We start from the raw sequence: 13758 nt of genomic DNA, 5'->3' as shown, positions 1-13758 counted from the left end.
GGCTTCTGGCAGAGAGGAAGCTCTGTGTCCTGAGGAATCCAGAGCACTTTGCCCAGCTAGGACTCTAAATAGTCACCTTTACTTGCCTATCGTGGGTGATGAACCAGAAATGGGGACACCATCCAGAACACCAAACCATTAACTTGCACCACTGAGTGTGCATGACAAAATCATGCTCTGTTCTAGAAACTTTTAAAGGAAATTGAGGCCTTGTGAAATGAGTTATAATCCTGAGGAAGTATAGGGTCTGATGGAAAGAAACAACTCCCAAAGGAAGTTGTTCTCCTTAACCCTAGATAAGGCCAATTACTTCTCTGTCTACATGCAGCATCATATATATACACCAATGGTAGCAGAATGCTACATGAAGATCCCACTTATTTCAGACCAATAGCTTATGACTTCCACTAGACTATCCTCCTCTCCATCTGAATGATTGCCACATCCATTTTGTATTCATTTTTGTCTAAGTTTTGAAGTTTAGTTTGAGATGGATTCCTTTTTTACTGTGGATATTCAATTTTTGCAGTAACGATTTATTAAAAGTACTATCCTTCCTCCATTGAACTGCTTTGGCAATTTGTCAAAACTTGTCAAAACTTATTTGGCCATACGTGGTTCTCTGTTACCTTCCATTGATTATGTGCCTGTTCCTCTGATGAAACAACATACTCTTGATTACTGTAACTGTATAATATGTCCTAAGATAGTGTACTGATTCTTCTCTCTTTATTCTTCTTTAAAAAATTTTTTTTAGCTATATACCGGTTCCTTTGCTTTTCAATACAGATTTTAGAATAGTCTTGTGCATATCCACAAAAGATCTTCCTGGGATTATGATAGCAATTGAGTTGTACCTGTGTATTAGTCTGGGGAGAAATGTTGAGTCTTCTAGTCCATGAACAGGTATGCCTACGCCACTTCATTTAAGTGTCTTTTAAATTTCTTTCTGTCCTTTTTTTTTGTTTTGTTTTTTTTCTTTCTTTTTAATTTTAATTCCAGTACAGTTAACATACAGTGTCATGTTAGTATCGGGTGTACAATATAGTGATTCGGCCATCCCGTACATTCCTCAGTGCTCATCAAGATAAAAGTACTCTTAATTCCCATCACCTGTTTCACCCATTCCCCATCCACCTCCCCTCTGGCATCCACCAGTTTGTTCTCTAAAGTCACGAGTCTGCTTTTGGTTTGTCTCTTTTTTAATTTGTCCATTTGTTTTGTTTCTTAAATTGTGCAGAGCAGTGAAACAATATGGTATTTGTCTTTCTCTGACTGACTTATTTCACTTAGCATTTATTGCTTGCATCAATGTTTTGTAGTTTTTAGGATACAAGATTTAAAATATTTTTCAATTTCCACCTAAGTATTTAATACCTTTAATTTCAACATTCACGTAAGTATAATTTGAAACTTTTAATTTCAGCATTCACATACCCTTACTAGTATGCAGCAATACAATTCATTTTTATGTGTTGATTTGGTATCCTGGACCTTGCTCAACTCAGTAGTTTTAGGAGGTGTTTGTTTGTTTGTTTGTTTTTTATAGATTCCTTGGTCTTTTCTACATAAACTACCATGTCAGCTGCAAATGAGGACAGTTTTCTTGTTTCCTTTCCAAACGCTGTCTTTTATTTCCTTTTCTTGTCTTACCGTGTTGAGTAGAATTTTCAGAATACATTAAATAAGAATGGTGAGTGTGAGTATCCTTGCATTTCTGTGATCTTAGAGATATTCATTCTTTTACCATTAAGTATAACATTAAGTACATTAAGTATAACATTAGCTGTAGGTATTTTGTAGATTTTTTTTTATCAAGTTAGGAAAGTTTCCCTACATTCTTAGTGTTTTTTAATGTTTATGTATTAGTTTTCAGAGAGAGCACATGTACACGAGCATGAGTGGGGGGAGGGGTAGAGAGAGAGAGAGAGAGGGAGAGAGAGAGAACCCTAAGCAGGCTCCACACTGTCAGCACAGAGCCTGATGTGGGGCTTGATCCCACAAACCATGAGATCATGACCTGAGTCAAAATCAAGATTCGGATGCTCAACCGACCAAGCCAACCAGGTATTCCCATTCTTAGTTTTCTTAGAGTTTTTATCATGAATGCATTTGAAACTTATTGAGATGCTATTTATACATCAATTGATTGGATCATTTGATTTTTTTCTATTAGCCTGTTGATTTGTTAGGTGATATTCATGATTTTCAAATATTTAACCACCTTTCATTCTGCATCAAATCCCACCTGGTCATGACTTTAATTCTTTTTATATATTGCCCAATTCCATCTGCCAATATTTTTTTTTTAATTTTTTTTTTGAGAGAGAGGGAGAGAGAGGGAGGGAGAGGGCACAAGTGAGTGAGGGGCAGAGAGAGAGACAGAGAACCCCACTAAAGGGAGAGAGAGAGGGAGAGAGAAGTGGGGCTCACTCAAAGTGGGGCTCATGTTTTACCTGAAGCAGGGCTGGAAGTCACCCAATGCAGGGCTTGAGCTCATCCAAGGCGGGGCTCGAGCTCCCCTGAAGTGGGGCTCAAGTCCTGATGTGGGACTCGAACTCACAAATCGTGAGATAATGATCTGAGCCGAAGTCAGATGCTTAATGACTGAGCTACGCAGGTGCCCCTGCCAGTATTTTTCTAACTGAAATAATTGTGGACTCACAGGTACTTGTAAGAAATAATTTAGAGCGAGCCTGTTTGCTCTTGATCTCGTGTCCCCCAATGGTCACATCTTGTAAGCCTATAGTACAGTCTCAACGAGGATGGTGACACTGATACATCCCCCCAATCTCATTCTGATGCCCCAGTTTTACTTGTAATCATTTGTGTGTGCATGTGTGTGTTGTGATAGTGTGTGTGTTTGGAGTTCTGTGCAGTTTTACCACACATTAGGTTTGTGTGTCCACCACACTCAAAAGATACGGAGCAGTTCCATCATCATAAGGGTCCCACCTTTCATTCACTATGGCCTTGCCAAAAGTCAGTTGAGCATATTTGTCTGGTCTGTTTCTAGATCCTGTAATTTGTTCCACCAATCCCTCCACTAATACAACACAGCTGTACCTAAGCCTTGCTCTCTGATGGAATGATACTTTATACTTTATACTCTGTCAAGATGGTAGGGCTGATGTTCTTGTGTATCAATGTTATAACAAACTTGTCTATGTCTACAAAAAATCTTGCTTAGATTAGATAAGGATTTCACTAACCCTATAGATCAATGTGAAGTCTTCTAATCCGTAAACACAGTATGACTCATTGCATATTTGGGTTTGTTTTGCTGCCATCAGAATTTCGTAATTTTCAGCATTCAGATCCTAAACTTGTTTTTTTTCTTTAACTTTTTAAAATTTTCTTTTTTTTTTTGAACGTTTATTTATTTTTGGGACAGAGAGAGACAGAACATGAACGGGCGAGGGGCAGAGAGAGAGGGAGAGAGAATCAGAAACAGGCTCCAGGCTCTGAGCCATCCGCCCAGAGCCTGACGCGGGGCTCGAACTCACGGACCGCGAGATCGTGACCTGGCTGAAGTCGGACGCTTAACCGACTGCGCCACCCAGGCGCCCCAACTTTTTAATGTCTTATTTGTTTTTGAGAGAGACAGAGACAGTCAGTGGGGGAGGGGCAGAGAGAGACGGAGACACAGAATCCAAAGCAGGCTCCAGGCTCTGAGCTGTCAGCACAGAGCCTGAAGCCAGGCTGGAACTCAGGAACTGGGAGATCATTACCTGAGCGGAAATCGGACGCCTAACCAACTGAGCCACCCAGGCGCCCCTAAACTTGTTTCGTTAAAAGTATACCTGAGTATTTCATTTACTTGGGAGTGACTGTAATTACTACTGCCTTTAAATTCCAGTTTCTGTAAGTTTATTGCTAATATATAGAAATGGAATTTACTTTTGAATAATTTTTTAAGCAAACAGACATTTACTTGGGCCGTTAGAGTTGTAATTCAGGAGACACAGATTCAAGTAGAAACCTGAATTCTTTTGTGTCTTGTCTTTTATCCTGCAACCCAGCTGAACTCACTAGTCGATTCTTGTGGATTTTTTAAAATAGATTTTTGATGGGATTTTCACCTAGAGAATCATGTCTTCTGCAAACAGGCAGCCCTTTTTTCCTTTTAAATCTTTGTCTATTATTTCTTGACTTATTGTGATGACTACAACTTCCAGTACTGGTAATGTGAACGCAGTTAGCCTTTGATCACTAAATATGAGGGATTTATTTTGTAGATGTTCTTTATCAAATTGAAGTAATTCCCTTCTACTCCTCACCTGAAAAGACTTTTTATCATGAACTGGTGTTTTGTAAAATGTTTTTTCTGTGACAATCAATAGGCTCATATTATTTTTATAATCTCCTTATTGATATGGTTACGTGATTTTTTTATTTTTTTAATTATATGAAACCAATCTTGCACACCTGAAATAGCTTCCCCTTGGTCCTGGTGTCTGATTTTTTTTATACATTGTGGATTCTATTTGCTGATATTTTACTGAGGTATTTGCATGTAAGTTTACAAGGGCATTTGGTCTGTAGTTTTTGTTTTTAGAAATGTCTCTAGTTTCGGTAGTAGGGTAATGCTGATATCATACAATGAGTTAGGAAGTACTTCCTTTTCTTCTAGCTTCTGGAGGAGATTAAATCTTTGTACATACAGGTATCCCTCATTATATGAAAGTTTGGGTCACACCACTCTGCTTTTATGAAAGACCTACATTAGTACCTGTTTTTGCTAACAAAGAAATCTGAAGAGGATTTTTGCTTTTACAAAAGGCAAAAAGCAAAAATAGTGATCAGTTACGTGTTTGCTTTGCAATGAGTCATTATTGAGGCAACTCACGCCTAGAGCAGCCAGAATAGCCCCACCAAGCTGCTGCCCTGGGAACTACACTCAGTATCTCAGCATCAAGTTGCCATGGCTTTGCACTATGTCTCTGAGCATCTGGGCTTTGTCTGGATTTTGTGCATCCCTTAGCAGGCTGTGTCCCAAGATATCAAGACTAAGATATAAAGACTAAGAAAGGTTATCTTTCGGTCTGGAAACACTCAAAAAATTCTCCATATGAATTAATGGTAATTGCATCTTTGCTTTATGTCATCGGGCTTACAAAAGTGTTCATAGAAACATTCTACCCTCAGATAGTGGGAAAAGCCCATATTGGGTCAAATTCTCCAGCGAAAGCATTTCGGCCTGGAGATTACTGTTTGAAAGCTTTTAAATTAGAAATCCAATTTCTTTAATGGTTATAGAACTAGTCAGGTGGTCTATTTCATCGGGATCGAGTTTAAATTGTTTTTGGTTTTTGAAGAATTGACCTATTTCTTCTAAGTTGTAAAATTTTTGAGTGAAACATTTCTTGTGGTTTTCCCATCTTATTTATTATTATTATTTATTATTATTTGTTTTAGATAAAGAGAGCACACATGCTCGTGCAAACTAGAGAGGGGCAAAGGCAGAGGGAGAGAAAGGAGCAGGCTCCACACCTATTGGTGGTGGGGGGGGTCATCATGGGGCTCGATCTCATGATTGTGAGATCATGACCTGAGCTGAAATCAAGAGTCATAGGCTCAACTGACTGAGCCACTCTTCTTTTCTTATCTTTTTTTTTTTACACATTTATTTATTTTTGATAGAGCACAACCTGGGGAGGGGCAGAGAGAGAAGAAGACACAGAATCTGAAGCAGGCTCCAGGCTCCAAGTTGTCAGCACAGAGCCCGACGTGGGGCTCGAACTCACAAACCCCGAGATCATGACCTGAGCCGAAGTCGGACGTTTAACCGACTGAGCCACCCAGGCGCCCCTCTTATCTTTTTTAATGTCTGTAGGATCTTAATGACATCAATGTTTCATTGTGGACATTGATGGTTTCTGAATCACTTCCTTTTATCTTTGCCAATTTTGAAATTTGACTTAGTAATTTTACTGATTTTTTTGGGGGGAATCAGCTTTCTGTTTATTTTTTTATTTTTTTTGTTTTCAATTTTATTTTTCTCCTACCGTTCCCCTTATTATTTCCTTTCTTCTGCTTGCTTTGAGTTTATTTTGCTCTTCTTTTTCTAGTTTTTAAAAAAATTTTTTTTTCAACGTTTATTTATTTTTGGGACAGAGAGAGACAGAGCATGAACGGGGGAGGGTCAGAGAGAGAGGGAGACACAGAATCGGAAGCAGGCTCCAGGCTCTGAGCCATCAGCCCAGAGCCCGACGCGGGGCTCGAACTCCCGGACCGCGAGATCGTGACCTGGCTGAAGTTGGACGCTCAACTGACTGCGCCACCCAAGCGCCCCTTCTTTTTCTAGTTTTGAGATAAGATCTTAGATTATAGAGATCTTTCTTTTTCTTTTTTTAATTAAAAAAAAATTTTTTTTTCTATTTTTATTTTAAGTAGGCTCCACACCCAGTGTGGGGCTTGAACTCACGACCCTGAGGTCAAGAGTCACATGCTCTACTGACTGAGCCGGCCAGGCACCCCATTTCTTTTTAACTATAAGCATTTAGTGATAAAAACTTCCTTCTAATTATCACTTTAGATGCAACCCACATATTTGGATATGACCTGTTAATTAGGAGGAAATGTGAAACACAAAAACATGCAAAAAGGTGTCGCACAAATTAGGGTTTTATTCTTCTCATATGGTATAATGTCAAGGAATGCTATAAGACTTTCACACTGACATCAGGGACCAGGCAACATCTACCCTTTTTTTCACACACTCCTCGCACGTGCTTTTGGCCCATGATTGTAAGACGGCTACCTCGCCTCCAGCAACATGACTGTGATTCAAGCAGAGGGAAGTGGCAGGACAAAAGCTAATGGGTACCTGTCACTTGAATCTTTGCCCCGTCCCTCTGAAGTATCTTACAAGATCCCCCACCAAAAATATTCTGCTTAACATCACCGACCAGAATTGCATCACGTTTCACCACTCTGTGTTTGCCAGATTTGGAAAAGTTGTTGACGTGGGCGTGCCGCTGCACCTAAACTATCATCCAGACACAACAGGCCGTGCTAAGGAGCAAAGAGGCGGAAATGCCCAGAGCGCACTCACTCCTCAGCAGATAGCACTAGGCACACGGAGTTCTCCAAGAATGACGGCATCCCTGTGGGGCCAAACTAACGATCCCGTTCTTGGAACATCGAGATCTAATCGTGCTGGCGGCCCGCAGGCACACCCCAAGCTCTGTGGAACATCACACTGGGTCAGGTGAAGGAACCGCATGTTCAGACCACCCCCCGGGAGCAGAGCAGGCTGGAGACGTGGCAGATGGAAGAGCTCCGTGGACAGGTGATCAAGCGGCACTACTGAGAGTTCAGGAAGCTGAAGAATTTGGGCAACTGATACCAATCTGCAGCCCCTGGAACACACGGGGGCTTCTCAGAAAGCCTGTCATCTCAGGACACAGTATGTGGCCAGGCAACACTCTCAGTGTCGGTGACAAAGTATTCAAGGGCAAAGTTCTTTTGTGCAAGTTGCCTATGGCCCTGCATGGTTGCATTTTCTTTCTCTGTCTCTTGGCATATCATTTAAACTTATTTTTACATTGTTTTAAGTGCTTGACCTAGAGTTTTAGTTATATCTTTTTAAACGATCTAAGTCTGCTTAGAAACACCAAGAGTCTGTGTTCAGCCCTTTCAGCTGAAATCCACTGTTAACATACTGAAGGTTTTTTGGTATATTGGTACAGTGTGGTAGAAGGAAAAAGATCTAAATTTTTCTGATTTTGTCCCATACTTTTACTGAGGCTGTGTCTCAGGGCTATGACCTTCACCAGTATTTCTGTCCCCTTTCCCAGCATATACTCTTTTGCCCATCTGTTACTCCCTTCCCTGAGAACAGTGCCCCCAATGTATTTCCTTGAAGATATCTTCCCTGTCGCCTATTTTTTCCTTAGATGAAATAAGTTTAGAGCAGGTTGGAGTGGGCAAGATACCTTTCTTTTTTATTTTATTTTTTAAAATGTTTATTCACTTTGGGGGGGGGGATGGGGGGAGGGAGAGACTATGAGTGGGAGAGACACAGAATTGGAAACAGGCTCCAGGCTCTCAGCTGTCAGCAGAGATCCCGATTCGGGCTCGAACCCAACCAACTGTGAGATAATGACCTGAGCCCAAGTCGGACGCTTAACTGACTGAGCCACCCGGGCACCCCAATACCTTTCATCCGGGATAAAGTCTCGGAATTGCCTTCTGTGAAATTCTTTCTCCCTAGAGACTAGACCTTTGTTAGGAAGAAAGTCTTGAAGAGTGTCGGCATTGCCACTAGCCAGATTACTCACTGTGAGAGCTTGATTGTTTTAATTTATTTTCTGTCAAATTGCAGCTTTTCCTCAAAGTGTGGTAATCCTAGATTTCCTGTCCATATTTAATAGACAGAACAGAAATTGTGATTGTAAGCATTTTTTATGTGGTTAAGCCTATCCTCAATTGGCTTTTGATATAAGATGTTTATGAATATAGAAAAACATATTTTTGGAATGCATGGCACTGAAATTTCCTGCTTTATTCTCTTTATAAAAGGTACATAAGCAGAAAGATGGAGTAATTTTTTTATATGCAAATACAGCACCCAAGAATATTTATGCCAACCCAGGAGTTTAATAATAAGAATTATTTTTTTTAAGTTTATTTATTTGAAAAAGAGAAAGAGCACGAGCCGGGGAGGGGCAGAGAGAGGGAGAGAGAGCCAAGCAGGCTCCTGTCAGCATAGAGCCTGACGCAGAGCTCTATCCCACAAACAGTGAAATCATGACCTGAGCCAAGATCAAGAGTTGGACGCTCAACTGACTGAGACATCCATGTGCCCCATAATAATGAAAACTCTTTTAAAAAATTTTTTTTAATGTTTATTTATTTTTGACAGAGACAGAGACAGAATGCGAGGGGGTTAGGGGCAGAGAGAGAGGGAGGCACAGAAGCAGAAGCAGGCTCCAGGCTCTGAGCTGTCAGCACAGAGCCCGACGGGGGCTCGAACTCACGAGCTGTGAGATCATGACCTGAGCCGAAGTCGGACGCTCAACCGACTGAGCCACCCAGGTGCCCCATAATGAAAATTCTAAAATGACATCCCTGTACCCTGTCTAGCAAGTAATGAGTTCACATTGTAGAAGGAAGAATAAGGTTCTAGTGATAAGATATAAGTGAGATACACCCTCATTTATTACAGAAGAAAATAGATGATAACTAATGTAGGCAAATTATAGTCATTAATTATTAAATAATAGCAGCAATTCAATATACCATTTTACCTTGTAGCATTAGTTTTCTGGAACATATATTGGATGATCTGTTTAGGACATATAGATTTTTTACATTTTTCTTCAAGTATCTTTGCATGTAAATCAAGGTAATCACTTTCTGATTTGGAAGCTAGTGAGCCTATCTATGTGAATTATTTGCTAAATCAAAAGCTAACAAAAAGAAACCTAGGTGGTAACAGGTCAAAGCAGTGAGCAGGGCCATAGGCAGCTTGCATAAAAGAACTTTGCCCCTGCATACTTTGTCACCGACGCTCAGAGTGTTGCCTGGCCACATACTGTGTCCTGAGATGACAGGCTTTCTGAGAAGCCCCCGTGTGTTCCAGGGGCTGCAGATTGGTATCAGTTGCCCAAATTCTTCAGCTTCCTGAACTCTCAGTAGTGCCGCTTGATCACCTGTCCACGGAGCTCTTCCATCTGCCACGTCTCCAGCCTGCTCTGCTCCCGGGGGGTGGTCTGAACATGCGGTTCCTTCACCTGACCCAGTGTGATGTTCCACAGAGCTTGGGGTGTGCCTGCGGGCCGCCAGCACGATTAGATCTCGATGTTCCAAGAACGGGATCGTTAGTTTGGCCCCACAGGGATGCCGTCATTCTTGGAGAACTCCGTGTGCCTAGTGCTATCTGCTGAGGAGTGAGTGCGCTCTGGGCATTTCCGCCTCTTTGCTCCTTAGCACGGCCTGTTGTGTCTGGATGATAGTTTAGGTGCAGCGGCACGCCCACGTCAACAACTTTTCCAAATCTGGCAAACACAGAGTGGTGAAACGTGATGCAATTCTGGTCGGTGATGTTAAGCAGAATATTTTTGGTGGGGGATCTTGTAAGATACTTCAGAGGGACGGGGCAAAGATTCAAGTGGCAGGTACCCATTAGCTTTTGTCCTGCCACTTCCCTCTGCTTGAATCACAGTCATGTTGCTGGAGGCGAGGTAGCCGTCTTACAATCATGGGCCAAAGTGATGAAAGAAAGAAAGAAATTGAAGACGGAAATAAATGGAAAGATATCCTGCGTTCACAGACAGAAGGTGATATTGTCAAATATTGTGCAGCCACTGTGGAAAACAGTATGGTAGTTTCTCCCCCCAAAAATGAAAAATAGCATCTCATACGATCCAGAAATCCCACTGCGGGATATAGAGCTGGATGAAATGAAATCATTCTGTTGAAGAGATATTTGCATTCCCATGTTCTTCACAGTATTTACAATAGCCAAGGTGTGGAAATAGCCCAAATGTATGTTGACGGTAGAATGGCTAAAGAAAAGTGTGTATATATAAAGTGGAATAATAATCAGACTTTTCTTCATGAATTTGTGTGTCATCCTCGTGCAGGGGCTGTGCTAATCTCTGCATTGTTCCAATTTTAATACATGTGCTGGTGAAGCGAGCACAATAATCAGCCTTTTAAAAGGAAGGAAGTCCTGCCATTTTTTGACAACGTGCGTGAACCCAGAAGACATCATGCTAAGTGAAATAAGCCAGATGAAAAAAAGAAAAATACCGCACCACCTTATTTACATGTGGGCTCTCAGTAGTCAGACTGTGTGTGTGTGTGGGGGGGGGGGAGTGGAGAGATGGTTTCAGGAGGTACAAAATTTCAATGATGCGAGATGAGTAAATTCTGAAGCTCTGTCGCACAACAACGTGACTATGGTTAACACTGTTGTATTATATACTGCAAATTTGCCAATGGACTAGATCTTAAATGTTGCCACCACAGAAAAGGTCAAAAAAGAAAACCGTAACTAGGTGTGGTAATGAATAAAAAAAAAATGGAAAGGATTAAAAGAGATCATAGACTGAAAGATGTTATTTGCCAACTGCATAGCCAACAAAGAACTCGAATAGAGTACATAAACAACTCTCAAAATGCAATAATTAAAAATATCCCATTATCTTTGAGTAAATACCCAGAAGTGGCATTTCTGGGTCATAGTGGCATTCCCACTAACAGTGTACAAGGATTTCTTTTTCTCCACATCCTCACCAACACTTGCTGCTTCTTGTCCTTTTGATTTTAGTTGTGCACAGGTGTGAGGTGATATCTCCTTGTGGTTTTTGATTTGCATTGTCCTACTGATGAGTGATGTTGAGCATGTTTTCGTGTGTCTGTTGGGCATTCGTGTGTCCTCTTTGGAAAAATGTCTATTTGGGTCTTCTGCCCATTTTTAATTGGATTATTATTTGTGTGTGTGTGTGTGTGTGTGTGTGTGTGTGTGTGTGTTGAGTTGTATAAGTTCTTAATATATTTTGGATATTAACCCAATTTGAAAAGATGTATGCACATCTATGTTTACTGCAGCCTTATTTACATTAGCCAAGATATGGAAGCAACCCAAGTGTCCATCAATAGATGAATGGAGAAAAAAGACGTGATATATGTATACACAATGGAATGGTACTCAGTTGTAAAAAGGAATGAGATCTTGCCATTTGCAACTATGTGAATGGACCTAAAGAGTATTATGCTAAGTGAAATAAGTCAGAGAAAGACAAGTACCGGGGCGCCTGGGTGGCACAGTCGGTTAAGCGTCCGACTTCAGCCAGGTCACGATCTCGCGGTCCGTGAGTTCGAGCCCCGCGTCAGGCTCTGGGCTGATGGCTCAGAGCCTGGAGCCTGTTTCCGATTCTGGGTCTCCCTCTCTCTCTGCCCCTCCCCCGTTCATGCTCTGTCTCTCTCTGTCCCAAAAATAAATAAACGTTGAAAAAAAAAATTAAAAAAAAAAAAAAGAAAGACAAGTACCATACAATTTCACTGATATGTGCAATTAAAGAAACCAAACAAATGAACAAACAAAGAAAAAGACACACAAAATCGTCTCTTTGATACAGAGAACAAATTGTGGTTGCCAGAGGGGAGTTGGGGAGAAGTGGGTAAAATAGAAAAAGGAGGGACTAAGAGGTACAAATTTCCAGTTACAGAATAAATAATTCATGGAGACGAACAGTACAGCATAGGTAATAGAGTCAGTAAGATCTTAATAACGTTGTTTGGTGACGGATGGTGACTTCACTTACCATGGTGAGCACTGGGTAATGTAGAGAATTGTTGAATCATTATATTGTATACCTGAGACTAACATAACACTGTATGTTAGTTATGCTTCAATAAAAAGTAAAGACATACTCCTCATAAGAAACACAAATATTCCATTTAGAAAATGGGCAAATGAACAGGGATTTCACCAAGGAGGATGGCATCTAAGTACAAGAAAAGATGATCAACATCAGTAGCAATTAGGGAAATGCAAATTAACACCAGCAGGAGATACTACGCATTATCCGTTAGAACAGATAGCATTTAAAACCATGGCAGTACTTGGCACAAAAACAGACACATAGACCAATGGAATAGAATAGAAACCCCAGAACTAGACCCACAAACGTATGGCCAACTCATCTTTGACAAAGCAGGAAAGAACATCCAATGGAAAAAAGACAGCCTCTTTAACAAATGGTGCTGGGAGAACTGGACAGCAACATGCAGAAGGTTGAAACTAGACCACTTTCTCACACCATTCACAAAAATAAACTCAAAATGGATAAAGGACCTAAATGTGAGACAGGAAACCATCAAAACCTTAGAGGAGAAAGCAGGAAAAGACCTCTCTGACCTCAGCCGTAGCAATCTCTTACTCGACACATCCCCAAAGGCAAGGGAATTAAAAGCAAAAGTGAATTACTGGGACCTTATGAAGATAAAAAGCTTCTGCACAGCAAAGGAAACAACCAACAAAACTAAAAGGCAACCAACGGAATGAGAAAAGATATTCGCAAATGACATATCGGACAAAGGGCTAGTATCCAAAATCTATAAAGAGCTCACCAAACTCCACACCCGAAAAACAAATAACCCAGTGAAGAAATGGGCAGAAAACATGAATAGACACTTCTCTAAAGAAGACATCTGGATGGCCAACAGGCACATGAAAAGATGTTCAGCGTCGCTCCTTATCAGGGAAATACAAATCAAAACCACACTCAGATATCACCTCACGCCAGTCAGAGTGGCCAAAATGAACAAATCAGGAGACTATAGATGCTGGAGAGGATGTGGAGGAACGGGAACCCTCTTGCACTGTTGGTGGGAATGCAAATTGGTGCAGCCGCTCTGGAAAGCAGTGTGGAGGTTCCTCAGAAAATTAAAAATAGACCTACCCTATGACCCAGCAATAGCACTGCTAGGAATTTATCCAAGGGATACAGGAGTACTGATGCATAGGACCACTTGTACCCCAATATTCATAGCAGCACTCTCAACAATAGCCAAATTATGGAAAGAGCCTAAATGTCCATCAACTGATGAATGGATAAAGAAATTGTGGTTTATATACACAATGGAGTACTACGTGGCAATGAGAAAAAATGAAATAAAAGCATAAGCATAATGAAAAGCATAATGAAAAACAAAGCATAAGAAACTGTTAAAAACTGAGAACAAACTGAGGGTTGATGGGGGGTGGGAGGGAGGAGAGGGTGGGTGATGGGTATTGAGGAG

The 13758-nt window shown here is 40.9% G+C and overlaps 1 non-coding gene across 1 annotated transcript; it reads right to left on the bottom strand.

Annotated features, from left to right (window-relative positions):
* Positions 1–10547: 10547 nt before the first annotated feature.
* Positions 10548–10651, bottom strand: LOC122467368. The gene has a single exon (XR_006292911.1). It is a non-coding gene; the product is annotated as a U6 spliceosomal RNA (small nuclear RNA).
* Positions 10652–13758: the final 3107 nt, after the last annotated feature.

Source organism: Prionailurus bengalensis, chromosome A3 (genome assembly GCF_016509475.1).
Source record: "Prionailurus bengalensis isolate Pbe53 chromosome A3, Fcat_Pben_1.1_paternal_pri, whole genome shotgun sequence".
Lineage (NCBI taxonomy): Eukaryota > Metazoa > Chordata > Mammalia > Carnivora > Felidae > Prionailurus > Prionailurus bengalensis.
The sequence above is the reverse complement of the archived record's forward strand: the minus strand, read 5'-3'. Positions and strand labels throughout refer to the sequence as shown.